General features: G+C 42.5%; 1 protein-coding gene and 1 pseudogene across 1 annotated transcript in view; one reads left to right on the forward strand and one right to left on the reverse strand.

The window, feature by feature from the left end:
- The window catches only part of PIP5K1B (phosphatidylinositol-4-phosphate 5-kinase, type I, beta), a 287,643-nt gene that overhangs the window by 4,488 nt on the left and 266,549 nt on the right, over positions 1-16,606 (forward strand). The gene's annotated exons all lie outside the window — the stretch shown is intronic.
- Positions 11,683-14,110, reverse strand: LOC102253055 (annotated as a pseudogene).

Here is a 16,606-nt window from a genome sequence, read left to right on the forward strand (position 1 = left end):
GAAGGTGAGAGCGGGGGCAACAGAGAGGGAGAATGGCTGGGTTTGATTTGCCAGGCCGGTGCCAGGAGTTGCCAGACCTGAAGACAACAAATGTCTGCTTATCGCTCCATCTATGCAAAGGAGCCTGGTGTCATTTCTTATCCTCCCTCCCTCCCCCCAGTTTACTTGTCTCATTTGCCCAGCGTGGTTGGGTAGAAACCTGTTCCAGAGAAGTTGTTGGAGTAGGCTGATGCATTCTCTCATCTTATATACTGGAGATCAGGGCTCTCCACAAAGCCATGTGAGTTATCCTCATGCTTTCTATGAGCAGAGGGTTGCAGACCAAAAATACGAAGCCCCCCTCCCTCCCCACGCTTCTGTGACATTCTCAGCCTGCTGGAGGCCCTCGCTGTATGGGGAGCGACTCTTGAGGGAGGCGTTGGGCCTTTGGATGAGTTAGTCTCCTGCGAAGGAGATGCCGTCCCCTGATCAGCATTGCTGAGGGCAGGTTTGGGGAGCCCCTGTTGCCCCCTCTGGTGAAGATCATCCACCCCGGCTTCCCTCCTGTTCTTTGGAAAGGCTGGCGTTTTGCAGACCAGTGGGGAAAAGTGGAAGGGTGGGTTTCATTACCTCTCTAATGGGAAGTAGAGTAGTGTTCCTGGAAGCTTTTGTCAGAGCATTTCCAGCTGAAAGGAGGCCCTGGGGCAAAAACCTTTCTCATCCCATGTCATGCCGGTTGAGTAAGCATTGGACAAGGGCTGGAGCTGAGGGAAGTGGTTCTGTACCGAGTAATGTGAGCAGAGACTGACGGGGACTGATGGGAAAGCTGGTAAGTCTGAGACTGGTGCATAATGATGTCTTACTTAAGCAGGAAACTATTAAGAACTGAATGATTGAACCGTGTTACATTTTTGTCCACATGAAGGCTAGAGGGATTTAATAATAACACCTTAAGTCTGCATCAGTGCCTTACTGCTTGCAAATGCTTTTCAGTGTTCTCATTTAATTCTGACCCCTTCTGAGAGAAGCAGGGCAAAGACTATTAGCCACATATTCACAGGAGGAGCGGGAGGCTCACAGGTACTGGGTCTTCACAACGTAACAAGTGACTGGAAGTGCAGTCAGTCCCAGCAAGGTTTTCTAAAATACCCACACGACCCCCACTCTCACCAGCCGGTGCTGGTTTTGTGCTTGTGTGACATTTTTTTTTTTTACAGCGGCCAGAGCTTCTGCATTTATTTTGGTCTGCACAGTCTCACTGTGAATTACCATTCACACTTGACAGATGAGGAGGCTTACACAGGTGATGGGGGTTGTCCGTGGTTCTATGTCTAATCCAGTGAAGTTTGCAAGACTAGAACTCGAGCTCCGGATGCCTACTCCATTGCTTTGTGGATTATGCCATTGTTCCACTTCCGATAGCTATTAGGACACATCACAGATGCTGCAATACCCTAGGGACTGTGACACGTGCCTGCTGGTGACCTGGGTTCTAGTTCTGGCACACTGTGTTTGTCTGTGTGACCTGGGCCAAATCATACCACCTCTGAGCCTTCAGTCCCCACATATAAAACATGAGGTCTGTATTGAATTATCCTTCTCTTTCTACTTTTAGCATTCTATAATGCTTATCAGTGTGTTTGTAATCCAATGGTATCATTTTCTATTGGAGGGGGGGGCCTTTTAACTGTATTAACCAAGGATTTAACTAGTTCTCTATTTCATCTGTAATTTACTCCTCCCTCTCTTACATCACATACCACTTAATGAAAGGAAAGAAAAATTCCAAGTGTACTTCAGCTCAGCATCTATATTGTTTAGTTTTACTATTTGATTTGAAAATATTCTGAGGGGCTGAACTCCTCTAAAAGACATGTCAGGATTTACTTGAATTCCCCCCCCCCAAAAAAAATAATTCCAGTCAGTCAACTCAGTCCTTTTAGTTGTTTATTTATTTATTTTTTTAGCTTTGGGGTTTACATACCATAAATACTCAATAAATAGCCGTTGAATGACGGAGGTGAGTGAAGTAACTTTAAAATAATCTCAAGCATCTCATCCCAACACCTGCTGACCCAGAAGATAATTTACCTACACAAGGTGTGGCCCCTGAAGCTAGCAGGGATAGGTGCCCATTGTTGCTCTCCTTCCTGAATACATCACATAAAGAAGAGTTATTCTTACTCCATGTAAACAATAGATGCACGTCCTCTATGCCATGCTCTTTTGCTTGCCTCCCCCCACTTAGTTGTTAGTAATGTGGAGCCTATGAAAGAGTATGTCTTGAGAGGGAGAAACCAACCACTCTTTTTTATATTTGAGTAAATTTCAGCAGATGCTAATACCAGCTCATGGCTTCAGAGGGGGAACCTAATTAATAAAGCCAAACTAGCATCTGTTCCCTTTAAGAATCCTCTTCTCTTTCCACCTTTCCTTACTGAAAAGTGGTGTTTAGAAGAATGATGGCAAAGAAATAGAATGGGTCTTAAATATTATTAACAGAACCAGTCATGGGGGATTGAGGTGATTTCTTCCTGATAGAGAATTCAAGTATTAACTAACTAGTTTAGACACTGGCACCTTTTATGGGTAAGACGGCTGCGGCTTAGAGAGGTGAGATGGCTTGCTCAGTCACACAGATGTTTAGCAGGAGGATCAGGGCTAATGTGGAATTCATAAGAAGGTTCATATTCAAGATTGTGCCTGGGGTTTTTATGGTGAAGGTGCATTTCTTACTTTTAAGAAGACAAAGTTGTCTGTTTTTATCTGTTCACTGTGTTTCTCTTGGCTAGGTAGATCAACAGACTCAGAATTAATACTTTGTTCCAACCAGTGCTTGGAGACAGGGAACTATTTGAAGAGAAATACAAATGGATGCTGGTTTTCCAAGCTTCTCTTCCTGGTAAATAAAGCCAGAAGCCAAAGGTGGCCCTGTCATACAGCTGATAAAGTCATAAATGCGTATACATTTGCATTTGCATTTTTGCTTGCACTTCTGTTAAATGGTGAGTCAGAATATTTAATATCCTGGAAAAGTCATTTTTCCCCCTATGGCTGGAGCCCTCATTAGTTACTCTGTAAAACACCACGTTCTAGATGTATTTGTTGCAGAAACATGTTCTCTTTGTATCAAGTACATTAACTGGGGTTGGAAGGAGTCCTTTTATTTTTGTAGAGGCTGCCCAGTTCGAAGCGTACATTATGTAGCTCAGCTGTTCAATTGTGGCTGGATCTGGCGATTCTTCTAAATGGAAGGGAAATCTAACCTTTTGTTCAGTATTTTTCTTTTTAAAAATAAACTTTAAACTTAATCTATTGATGAAATTTTTGAAGGGTACTGTATAGTAAACAATTAGCTTCTTTATTCAGTCAGGTCCCTTCCAGTAACAAGATTTGGCCAGGAAAAACAGGCTTGATTCTGTGTGTCCCATTCTCAATTGTATTTACTCCTGTCCAACTTCAGAGGAGTGTAAAGGAGACCGTGATATAAGAAAGCACAAGAATCCTATCCAAACTAGATTACTCTTGGGAAGATTTGAAACATAGGTAACAGTTGGGACATGGTTATATGTTTAGTTAGCTGGAAAGCTGGAAGTACATTGGTATTATCATTTAAGTTAAGACAGCCGCATATTTGAATGGAAAACAACATGAAGTGTCTTCTGATAGACCAGCGGTTCTCAACCTGTGGGTCGCGACCCCTTTGGGGGTCGAACGACCCTTTCACAGGGGTCGCCTAAGACACCGGAAAACACATATATAATTACATATTGTTTTTGTGATTAATCACTATGCTTTAATTATGTTCAATTTGTAACAATGAAATTGGGGGTCACCACAACATGAGGAACTGTATTAAGGGGTCGCGGCATTAGGAAGGTTGAGAACCACTGTGATAGACAGTCTTCTGTGTAGTTTGTGGGGCTGAAGAAACAATGGGTGTGCAATTTGTTTGGGGGAGTTTACATAATAGGTGAGCAGAGAGTTCTTGAGACTTGTTTTCTGTAGGAGTTGTGGAAAGTTGGTTGTGAAATTGCAATGAAACAAAGGATTGGGTGTGCAGTATTGCTCCCTAAAATTGGGGTGTGTGTCTTTCAGTTGAGGTTCAGACCATGGTTGGAATTCTGGGGGCTCAGGGAGGATAATTGACTTGGAACTCAAGTTCTAGGACTAAAGACAAGGACTGTAGAAATTTCATCCATTTTGGAAGAAAAAGGTGGCATTTAAATCTTTGCCATTCAGTGATGCTGAGTAAGGGGTTTGCGATCGGATACAATTATAGCTAGCTATAAAAATGTGTTTCTCTGCTTCACAGACAGGCACAAGAAATGCAGTAGACTCAACATGTTGGGTAGTGAGTTTTCAATATTTAATACACAATTTTGTCTTAAAAAAATAAAAACATGCCCACTATCAGGATCGTTGCATCATTTCGTTGTAACATCTGTTGATAAAGTAAGGAAACAAAACAGGAGCGATCAAAGGAAGCAATACTAGGACCAGTTTGAGGGAGTGGTAGGCACATCCTAAGTGTTCAGCTCATATTTGTCAATGTAAAAGGTTAGGCATCATGTTCTATTTATTTTTTTATTCTTGGAACTCAGCACTGTGCCTGGCAAGTGGTGGGGATTTGATATATGTATATTGAACAATTTATGCATCCAGAAGGAAATCACTCATCGCCTTGGGATGTTTCATAATTATTCTAATGATTCTATTAGTTTCTAGGCCATTTTGAAATGTCAGGCAAGCTGATAGAGACTACTTTCAATAGTTTATAGTAAACTTCATTTTTCATCATAAATGGTATTGATTCATCAGACCTCCAACCTTTTTTATTTTATTTTATTTTTTAAAAATATATATTTTATTGATTTTTCACAGAGAGGAAGGGAGAAGGATAGAGAGTTAGAAACATCGATGAGAGAGAAACATCGATTCAGCTGCCTCCTGCACACTCCCTACTGGGGATGTGCCCGCAACCAAGGTACATGCCCTTGGCCGGAATCGAAACCGGGACCCTTCAGTCCGCAGGCCGATGCTCTATCCACTGAGCCAAACCGGCTAGGGCTCCAACCTTTTTTTAATCAACATGCCTAGGAATGATTTTTTATTTCTCTTTCTTAACAGAAGTTACAATATAAGTATGAAATGTGTTGCTCTTTTTATTATTTATAAGCACCAGCTAAACATATTTTTAAAGCACCCAGGGTGACTTAATAGTGAATTTGGCTTAGCGTACACAGGTAAGAATGGACTTTAAGCTTCTCTAAGTTAATCACTTTAAATGTCACCTGCTCTCTTTTAATAAAAACATTGTTTTTATTGATTTTAGAGAGAGAGAAAGGGAGAGAAGGAGAGAGAGATAAAAACATCGATGAAAGAGAAGCATCATCATCGTTTGGCTGCCTCCTGAACAGCCCCTACGGGGGATGGAGCCCACAACCCAGGCATGTGCCCTGACCAGGAATCAAACAGGTGACCTCTTTGTGGGTGGGTCAATGCTCAGCCACTGAGCCACACCAGCTGGGCAAATGTCACCTGCTCTTGAGGCCTTCTCTGATCATCTATCCTAAAGAGGACCTTCTTCATAAGTTTTCTTCACTTATCACAAGGGATACTTATACATTTATGTATTTAACTTGTTTTTCTACCACCTCTACCCAAGAAACACACTCAACCCAAGATTATAAACTTTTTGGGGGCAGAAGTCATGGTTCTTGAACACTCATTTTCTAGTGCTTGGCACATAGTAGGTACCTAGTAAATATTTAAATGAATGGAGAAGTCCCATCCACCCTGTTAAGATGAACTGGGCCACCATTAAGCTAACTCAAGCTGAACAGGTTTAGCCATGAAGACAGTTCTTAAAGGCTAATGACGGGAACTCCATGAGAATGACAGTCACATCTTCTGGGAGGAGGAAGCAATGCTTGGTTAGGTGAATGAATTCTGGCCTGAGTATGATGCAGTGTCTCTAAAGAGTTATTCCTTTTCATTTACCCAAAACTAAATAATACAGAACAGATAATGAGAAATTATCAAGCATCAAACAAAACATTACAAAACTATTAAGATGGGGTCTAAAAGTACCTAAATCATAAACATATGTCCTTCTTAACCAAGACACCTTGGTGATCATATACAAGGCAAATCCTGTGACTCTTCAGGTGAAAACTTCCCAACCTCAGCTGGCGTTTCTTTGACTGTTCGATGCATCAATAGCCCAGTACCACACAAAGAAAAGTGCTTGGCCAGCAGCACCAACACTTGTTAGAAACACAGATTATAATCCTATAAACCTAGCTGAATCAGAAAGTCGGATGGGGCTCAGCAACTTGAGCGTCGGTAGGCATGAGGTGATTCTGATATACACAGTATTGGCAGGAAATGTTCAGTCTGTCGCTCAACGTACAGAATAAGCCTCCTGAAGTACTTGGTATTCCTGGAAGAATCCGGGAGGTTGTGGAGAGGGTGCCATCTACTTGCTCTGCTAGAAATGCCAGGGGAGAAATAAAACCATTCATGGCTTTTCTCAGAGCCCCGTGGATCACAAGAGAATAAATGCACACAACTGGATTGGACACCTAGGGCTTCTGATAGTACAAAAAAACTCTAGATAGTTGCTGGCCCTGCCAAATAATAGATGCTCCCAAGGCTGGGAGGTAGACCAAGGTGTGTGGATGATGGGAGTAAGACATGCTCTGTGCATAACTTAGGATTGGGTGTCACTTCAATAGGATGCCAAGTGGAAGAATGATTTCGAGAGCTAGTGGTTTTCTCGCAAGAGGAAATGGTGGTTTACTGACAGTTCTCAGAATATTTCAAGTCAGTTTGCTATACTAGATATTGATGGACCTCCTTGGCTAGGACAGTACCAAGTGCTACGGGGTGTACAAAAAGTATAAACATGGTTCTGGCTTGGCTTTGCTGAGAACTCACACTATTCCAGGCACTTTTCAAGTGCTATTTCTTTTCATCTTCAACGTGATCCCAGATGACAGAGGAGGAAATGGAAACCAAGTCAGGTTAGGAACATGCTCATGAGCACAGAGCCAGTAAGGGATGGTCCAACCCTGGCTTTTCTCCTTTTAAAGCCCACATTCTTTTGTCTGCTTCATGCAGTTGCAGTTTGGGAAGAAAAGTTTTAAAAAAAGAAAGCATAAGTGAATTTAGAATTTTTGTCTATGAGCTCTAGATTACATAATTGACATTATACATGGATCTCTCAAAGGCCCCTCAAATTCTACACGCCCAAGACCAGATCTTTTCTCTCCATACCTGGTCCTCTTGCAGTGTGGCCCAGCCCTGTGATAGGCACCACTAGCCACCACCCAGCATGAGGCAGAAACTTAGGAGCCATCCTTGACCCTGTCTTTTTCATCCACTGCATCGAATCCATCACCCATTTCTATTGCTTTTGCTTCCTGAATATCTCCCCCATCCATCAGCTTCTCATCGTTTCTGCTGATTCTGTCCTAGTCCAGCTTCTCATCTTTCTCTGGATGCTAGCCATAGCTTCCTTGGGCTCCTGAGTACACTCTGGCCCTCCTCTAATCCATCATCCATACTGCAGCCACAACAATTGAGGTGGCTGGACTCTGATGGACAGATCCGTACCTCCCACCCCCAGGCAATCCCTCATGGAAGTAGACACATTCTGGCCTCTGGGGCTTCTAGGTTGGTGGCCTTTTGAACTCTTGCACAACCTCTGAGGACTTCCTCTTCCAAATAGCATTCCACCCCAATGCTTTTGCTCTGCTGGAGCTCCCTCAAGCCTACAGTGGTAACTCAAGTCAGCTGCTCTTAAAGCCACAGGATGAAGACCAGTGTGATCCTCGGGATCTGCCCAACCCACATTTTCAGAGTGCCCTGGGGATCCTCGAGGTGCACTCACTCATTCAAACAGGAACCAAAGACTGCTAATTAGGTAAGAGAAAAGAAGTTGTTGAGAAAGGAGTTAGTTGGAGGCTAAAAGCATTACCTTTGATGTTCTAGATATCTTTAGGATGAAATTTAAAAATGGAATTGTAGGATCCTGTAGAAACCAATTAATGTAAATTGGCCTAAGCTAAGCATGCATTTAATCTTTGCACATGGCTTTTTCAGGTACTCAGTGTCACTTAAACTGTAAATAAAAGAGAATTAGCAAACTGTCTTAGTTCAGGCTGCTGTATCAGAGTTCTGTAGACTGAGTAGTTTATAAACAACAGAAATTTATTTTTCACAGTTCTGGAGGTTGGTGATGAGAGTGCTAGTATGGTTGAGTTCTGATGAGACCTCTGTTCAATGTTGCAGACTGCCAACTTCTCATTGTATCTTCAGGTGGTGGAAAGAGGGCAAGAGAGCTCTCTGGCTTCCCTTTTTAAAGGGCACTAATACCATTCATAAGGGCCCCGCTCACATGCCCAAACTACCTCCCAAAGATCTCACTTCCTAAACCATCACATTGGGAGTTAGGCTTTCAACTTTGGGGACACACATTCAATCCATCACACAACCCTGTATGGCTATGTCAGTGCCCTTTAAGAAGTACATTATACACTGTAACCCAGTATAGACATAGACATGTAAATAGTTTTATTGAAAAATGAAGGTTTCATGGAATACTACTTAGCTACACTACATAAAACATGTTGGCTAGTGGGTTTTCAATACTTAATACACACATTTGTCTTTAAAAAAAAAAAAAAGGTAAAAACATGCCCACTATCAGGATCATTGGATCATTCAGTCATAACATCTGTTGATAAAGGAAACAAAACAGGAGCGATCAAAAGAAGCAATACTATGACCTGCTTGAGGGAGTGGTAGGCACATCCTAGGTGTTCAGCTAATATTTGTCAATGTAAAAGGTTAGGCATCATGTTCTATTTATCTTTGTATTCTTGGAACTCAGCACTGTGCCTGGCAAGTTGTGGGGATTTAATACATATGTATTGAACAATTTTTGCATCCAAAAGGAAATCACTCAACAATATTATAATAACTGTATGTTGCCAGATGGGTACTGGAAATATAGGGGGGAATACTTCATAAAGTATATGATTGGCTGAATACTATGTTGTACACTTGAAAGTATACATTTGGCTGAATACTATGTTGTACGCTTGAAAATATATGATTGGCTGAATACTATGTTGTACGCTTGAAAATATATGATTGGCTGAATACTATGTTGTATGCTTGAAGGTATACGATTGGCTGAATACTATGTTGTACACTTGAAAATATATGATTGGCTGAATACTATGTTGTATGCTTGAAGGTATATGATTGGCTGAACACTATGTTGTACACCTGAGGTGCTGACCATGACCTTTCATCCAGTGCTCTTTCCACCCTGTGGGTTCATGGAGGGTTATGAGTGAACAACTCCACAAAGCTTCCCCTACAAAGTTTTAATTTCCATCAAGAAAACCTTGTGAAGTTTGGCGAGCAGGCATCTGATAGAGTTGGGGGGAAAGTAACTCCTAAGGCTGCCCTGTCTGTCACACAGGATAAATAACTACAGTGATGAAATATGGCCTTCAAGCTGGGGCATGTCTATATTTTTTCAAATAACGCTCCCCCTAAAGTTCATACTAATTTAGTTTAACAAGAACCTAAATACTAGTACTATAGGAAAAACACCTTTACGTTCAAAATATGTCAAGAACAAATTGACAGCATATATATCAAGCCTGCCCAACTTAATTGGCCATTCAAGCACCACATGGAAGGAGCTTAAAACAGGGGATGCTTGGCTACTCAGAACTTCGGGGCAGGCTTTTACTTCTAGAATAAACATTCTGATTACGGAGGGTTTGCTTGCTCCTTTAAGTGTCAATATTTATTACAGCCAATTTTTGCATAGAAAATTTCCCCAAAGTTGTCATAACCTTCCTTGATTTTTCAAAAGATTGTACAGAATAGAGTGTGCTTTTTTTGCTATGATAAATTTATAGCATTATTATCCATTCAGGGATGCAAGGCTCTTGCCCCTGAACTAAGTGGCCCCACTTAAAATCTTACCTTCTTTTCCTGGGTTATTTTTGGGGTGCTGTTTTTGTGGCTTTCAGCAGTGATAGCCCTCTTACTCATTGTTTGCTGTTGAGACTCTGCTGTAACCTTGGGAGCTAGATGTTCCCATATGGTCTGAATTGTGTTTCTCAATAGACTCATGTAATGCATTGAGATTGACTTTAAAAAAAAAAGACAAAAAAGTAGTTTTTGAAGAAGAGCCTTAAGAGGTCTAGTTGTAAGGCAAGCAAGCAAGCTTTAGATCTTTCTCATTCATTTACTCCATTGGCCAATAAAGAGCATGTTTTTCTTATGTCCCGATTTTGTGCTGTTCAGATAAAGTGCTAGCTTTTTAAACTGAGGCATTTATTCATGGTTTCTTTTTCCTTTTTATGAAATATTTATGTGTTTACTACACTATGGTCTAAAGCATGCTTTCATAGACTTGTTCTTTTAACTTAAACAGAGTGATAATTTATGGGTGATTGGTGACAGTTTCGTTTTTAATGTTATATTCGTTGAGAGGTTGTAGATTACCAAAGGTATTTCTTTTTCCATTGGAGAAATTGCACAGAAAAATTTCCCAAGTTTCCTAATGCCCATCTTCCATTAGAAAACAAACTGTAATGCCCTCAATAAAACAAGAAAAGTGAATATGAACCATTTTCCTAATTCTTAAGGAGTGACATGTAAACCAGACTTTCCTTAGGCTTATGAATTCATTATATGGCAACGAAGAAACCCACAATAGCAGTATTGCTTTGGCAAGCTATATTGAAATGATGTCCTTTTATTGTTTTCCCCAAGACATGTAGTTTAAACAGAATGGTGAAGATTTATGGGAAATGAAGTAAATGGGAAATCAGTCTCTCATAACTAAGGATTAAGAGAGAAACATAACTTTTGCTTATGGTCGTTTATAGAAAACAGAATGGAAATCCGGCTCTTAGCTTTGTGTACAGTTGGGCTTCATTATTTGGCTTTGCAGTTTCTCAGAAACTCCCTCTCCTGTGTGGCAATTTATAATGTAAACATGATGCCTCATTTCATTTTGTGCAAACTTTATATAAGGAATAGTCCCTTTCTACATATGTCAGAAGACTTCTGGAAGCTTTTTGTTGTATTTCTTTTATTATTTATTTTTGCTTCTTTTAAAAAAATATATTTTATTGATTTTTTTTACAGAGAGGGAGGGAGAGGGATAGAGAGTTAGAAACATCGATCAACTGCCTCCTGCACACCCCCAACTGGGGATGTGCCCGCAACCAAGGTACATGCCCTTGACCGGAATCGAACCTGGGACCCTTCAGTCCACAGGCCTACACTCTATCCACTGAGCCAAACCGATTAGGGTATTTTTGCTTCTTTATGGGATGCTTTATAGATGCCACGCAGGTCTAAAAGTTATACTGTTAAATAATTATTTGAAAACTGATCCAGACTAAGGCCCCGATCCAGAGCTCCAAACCAGAAGCAGAAAGAAAAGGGGGAAGTGGCTGGAGGATATTCCTCCAACTTTACCAAAACCCAGAAAACCAGGATCCTAAGCTCCTTCACTGGCCAATCAGGGTGTAGGCATTGTTAGGAACCAGCAAGGGGCTGGTGAGAACAGCCAGCTGAGTCCAGACATGGATAAAAGTAATTGGAAGGAGAGGAAATGGACTGGTACTGCCCAGCTGTAGATAGGGTTGCAGAGTGCAGCTAAGGCAGGTCGGGGGAGGAGAGGGGCTGGGAAGAGGTATTGCAGCAATGCAGGAGTGTGGCCCCAGGGGCCCTCAGATTGTGGGTCCTTCTGGTGAACTGGAGTTCCTCGCCCACCAGCTTGGACTCAAGGTCTCCTTGTAGACCAGGATGTCTGGAGGCCACTTGGGTATAGTCTGCTTCTCACACACCCACATTTTCTGGTGCTGCCTGCTGAATGCATCTGAAATCATGGCTGAACAGCATCATACCACCCTCGAAGTCATTGGTGGCGTCTGCCAGGGTGTCGATGGTCTCAATATCCAGGTGATTGGTAGGTTTGCCCAGGAAGAGCATGTGAGGGTTCTGCCAGGCCAGCCAGGCCAAACACACTTGGCACTTCTGCCCATCAGACAGGTTCTGGATCTGGCTCACCTGCTGTTTCCAAGTGAGAACATATTGCCCAATGATCTTTCTTAGGTGAATTTTGTGTTCTTCTCCTTGGTCTCTGGGTAGCAATTCATCATGTACTCCAAAGATGAGAGGTCTAAGTCCAGCTGCTCATGTAAATGTTGGTAACACCCCGTGCGAGTGTTTTCACATCACCCCGTCTGTGGGTAGTAGCTCTCCAGTTAGCAGCTTCACAAGAGTTGACGTCCCTGCTCCATTGGGCCCTACCAGAGCCACTTATGTGCCAGATCAATGCCAAATTCTAGATTGTTGTAGATACAAGGCCCATCTTTTGTATACTTGAAGCTCATATTCTGCACCATAATGACGGGTGGAGAGATCTTGCCACATGGTGGGTAATGAAATGACAGGGTCTAGTTGGTCACAACCCCCTCTATCAGTCCCAATGCCATCATTTTCTGTATTCTCCTTGCTCTGGGCCTGCCAGGCCAGCTTAGCACTGCCTAGCAGTGTAGTTCTTCATGTGCACAATCTGATCTTGCTCCCAGCGAGACCTCTTCATCTGGTTCCTCCAGCTCCAGCCCTGTCTTTATATACTGATCATAATTACGCATGTGATACTTCAGTCTCTCCTTGTGCATGTGAATGATGTTGGTACAGACACCATTCAGAAAGTCCTGGGAATGGGAGTCGAAGACCAGAATGTACTTAAAAGTCTTTTAGTTCTTCTTCCAACCGCACACAAGCATTGAGGCCCAAGTGGTTGGTGGCTCATCCAGGAGCACCAGGAAGGGCTGAATGAAGAGGACTCTGGTGAGGGCAACCCTCATCCTCCAGCCTCTACTGAGGTCTTTTAGTTTCTTGTGTGCATGGCAGGTGTGAAACCCAGCCCGTGCAGGATCCGTGAGGCCCTCTTCTCCGCCTTGCTAGCATCCAGCCCCTCCGGAGGCACATAGAGCTCCAAGAGCTCCTCGCACTCAGCATCCTCGTGAGCCAGCTGCTCAGCCTTCTTCAGCATGGCCCGCTCTGTGTCGACTTCTATCACACGCAGCAAGGGTGCCTGGTCACTGGGGGCATCTCCCGGGTCAGATGGTAGATGTCTATGTGCTCAGGGATGGGCACTTCACCTTTCCCAATAGCATAGACTTCCCAATTCTACTTAAGGCAATGAGGCCATAACGACGGCCTGAGTTTAATTTCAGTTTGGTGTCACTGAGCAGCTCTTGGCCATGCAAGGTAAGGGAGAGGTTGAGAATGTGGACGTCAGTACTGATGGGGTGAGAGGCCAGGACACCACTGACACCTTGAGCAGCAGCTTCATCTCAGTCCTCCTTCTCCTTGGTCAGCAAGTCCACTTCTGTGGTCTCTTGGCCATTGACCTCCTCATGTGTCTCCTCTGCCACCTGTGGTTCTTTGAGAGCATCTCTGTTTTCTTCATGTCCTTCCTGGGCTGCTGTTGTGCTTTGGCAGCTTCCTTCTTCTTGGCTGCCTTCTTCTTGGCCAGGTGAGCATGGTGATGAACCATGGGGGTAGGTTACTGTCTTTTCAGGAAGCTGGGCCTCACCACTCGGCCTCACTGGGAGAATCCTACATGGGCACCTAGCAGCTTTAGAGATGATCACCAACAGCCCCTGATGTTACATTTTTATTGGTTTCTTCATTGTCTACCTCCTTCACTGGAAAGTAAAGTCCACAAGGGGAGGGACTGTGTTCTGTTCATGGGGATATTCCCAGCACCGAGAAAAGTGTCCAGTGCAAAGATGGCTCTCAATGAACGCTTGTTGTATAAATGAACAAGTAATTTTCTTAAGCTACAGCTGTCTTTTCTTCAACTTGCTAGCTCCTCTTTCCTTTTTAAGATGTCAACAGCCTCTAGCTTGTAGCCTAATCACTGCTTCAAGGTCCTTTCCCAATGAGCAGCCTTATTTCTGGCCAAATTTTAGTATTTTCCCATCTCTTGCTTTCTGGCCCATAACATTTAGAACAGTTTAATAACTCATGCCTCACTCTCTTTTAGTCATTCATCTGCTCTTGTGATCCCAACTATTACCTCTATGAAAAGTACCTCTATTATGAAATCTATACTTGCAGCTGTCACCTTTTTAAAACCCAAGTACATCCCCCTCCCCAAATTCTAAATTTTTATCAGACACTCTCATTTTTTTAATCTACTTTTGTAATTTTACTGGTCTTTTTATTACTTGTTTCTGTACACTTAACAAGTCCTGAGGCATTTTAAAAAATGTTCTCCTCTATTCTCACTTATATTCCTCTTCTTACCTGGACTATGGTAGTAGCTTCCCAAACAGCTTTCACATCTCCCTCTATGACCGTCTTAATCAATTATAATACTGCTACCAGAGGTTATAATTTTGTCCCCACTCTGCCCCCAAATCCTTGGATACTTTACGATGTCTAAAATCTAAAGCCCTGGTTTGGTTTGTAAGACCATCCGCAATCTAGCCCTAGTTGACATTCATCATTGTCGTGCGATTATAGTCCTTGTAGTTGTATAGTAGTGACAGCAACTACCATTTCTAATTCCTTACTCTGTACTGGGCACAACACATAAAAACACATGAATTCATATACCCTAACCGGTTTGGCTCAGTGGATAGAGCGTCGGCCTGCGGACTGAAGGGTCCCAGGTTCGATTCTGGTCAAGGGCATGTGCCTTGGTTGCAGGCACATCCCCAGTGGGGGGTGTACAGGAGGCAGCTGATCAATGTTTCTCTCACATTGATGTTTCTGGCTCTCTGTCCTTCTCCCTTCCTCTCTGTAAAAAATCAATAAAATATATTTTTAAAAAATACATGAATTCATAAAAGTTAGTGTATTTTGGAGCTGTGCAATCTGATATTGAGTAGGATGGCTGTGAATGGAAAGAGATTGGAGGGGTATCCTGGAGCCAGACCATGGACATCTTGCCAGACATGCTAAGGAGTTTGAACTTTTCTTCTATAGGCAATGAGGCAACAGCTAGAAGATTTTCATGGACGAGTGAGCTCATGTTTTATGTTAGATCAGCAACATGGACTATGTAGTTTGGGAGATGAATGAGAGGAGAAAGGGATTGGAGACAAGGAGACTGGTGGTAAGAGGGATTATGAGGATCTAAATTAAGTTAGTGAGGATGAGGAAAATGAGCAGATTTGAGATTTAGGAGGGGGGTTTTGTAGGACTTGATGACCACTTCCTATGAATTTTGAGGGAACGGGAGGAGTAGAAGATGATTCTCTGGCTTTTGGCTTGAGTGGCTGGAGAGATTGGAGAATGACGATGAACTGAGCGTGTGTACAGGGAAGAGGCAGCATATACATGTGGCAGAGGCTGTGATGATGCCTCCGATTTTGCACATGCACTTGGTAAACCTGTGGGATAACTAGGTGGAGTGCGGCTGTAAGGAGAGAGGTCCATGATGGAGATGCTGGCTGTGTTATGGTCTGTGGGCAGTGATTCAAGCCGTGAGAGTGGAAGCGGTTAAGATACCCACAGGACATCCAGGTGGAGGATCTAGAAGGAAGGTGTATGAGTATGGATGAAAGGAGACAGGTCCCTGATGGAGACAGAAAGTTATGTTCATGTTCTCTCACCAGTGATTATGGCCATGGGATTAAATGAGACTTCCCTGAAAAGGTTTGTAGACCGAGAAAATATCTGAGAACAGAATCATTTCCTGATCGTCATTTGCAATATCATTTCTTCATATTCCACTTTTTTTTCTTACCAAATCTTCTGTTTTCTTCTCTGTTTAAGGAAATGACATCAGATTTTCATGATAGCACACATTTATCACAGTTTTGGAAGGCATCTCCACGATTGCCTGGAGAGCTCTCTCAGGCACACATTCCCTGTGGAAGTCTTGCTCTTACGACTCTTGCAGCTTTTCTTCGAAGCTGACTTTTCAGTTGCTCCCTACTTATCTCTCCCAGCAGACCGGAGTCCTGACAGCTGAGACCACATTGCCTGCTTCATGTTTCCTACCCAGCCTCTCTGCACACTAGCTGCTCCTCCTTTTCGATTATTTTTATTCTTCTTTAGCAGAATGAAGTGAAAAGGGAACAACTCAAAGTTCTATTAGGATTTATGTCAGTTAATGTACCTGAACTAAATTGAAAATTCCTGCTTACAATGTGTTTGTAAGAATATTCTATTTCTCACTAAAAAAAAAAAAAAAAGTAAAGAAATTTAATTTGAAAAACAGTCCACAAAACCCACTCCTGTTGTTTATCTTTCTTGTCAGAATTCTTGTCATTTATCATTCCCACTATTTGAAACTTTCAGAGGAAGAGAATATATCTTTTGGCAGCTCTACTACTATTGCTTATTGTGAGCCGAGTTTATCTCCTGGTTTCATTGGGTCGAACTTCCTGTTGTTTTTCAATGACACTTTGCATTCATTTGCACAGGCTGAATCTGGATGCAGTGAGAGCTGTGGTCCAAGAAGCAGGTATTCTGGCTCACCCTGCCCCTCTCCTGTCACTCTAGTGACCCCTGATCCAGTGGCTTGACCTCTTTTGTACCTTTTTTCTTT

The sequence above is a fragment of the Myotis brandtii genome, unplaced genomic scaffold, assembly GCF_000412655.1.
Source record: "Myotis brandtii unplaced genomic scaffold, ASM41265v1 scaffold672, whole genome shotgun sequence".
Classification (NCBI taxonomy): Eukaryota; Metazoa; Chordata; class Mammalia; order Chiroptera; family Vespertilionidae; genus Myotis; species Myotis brandtii.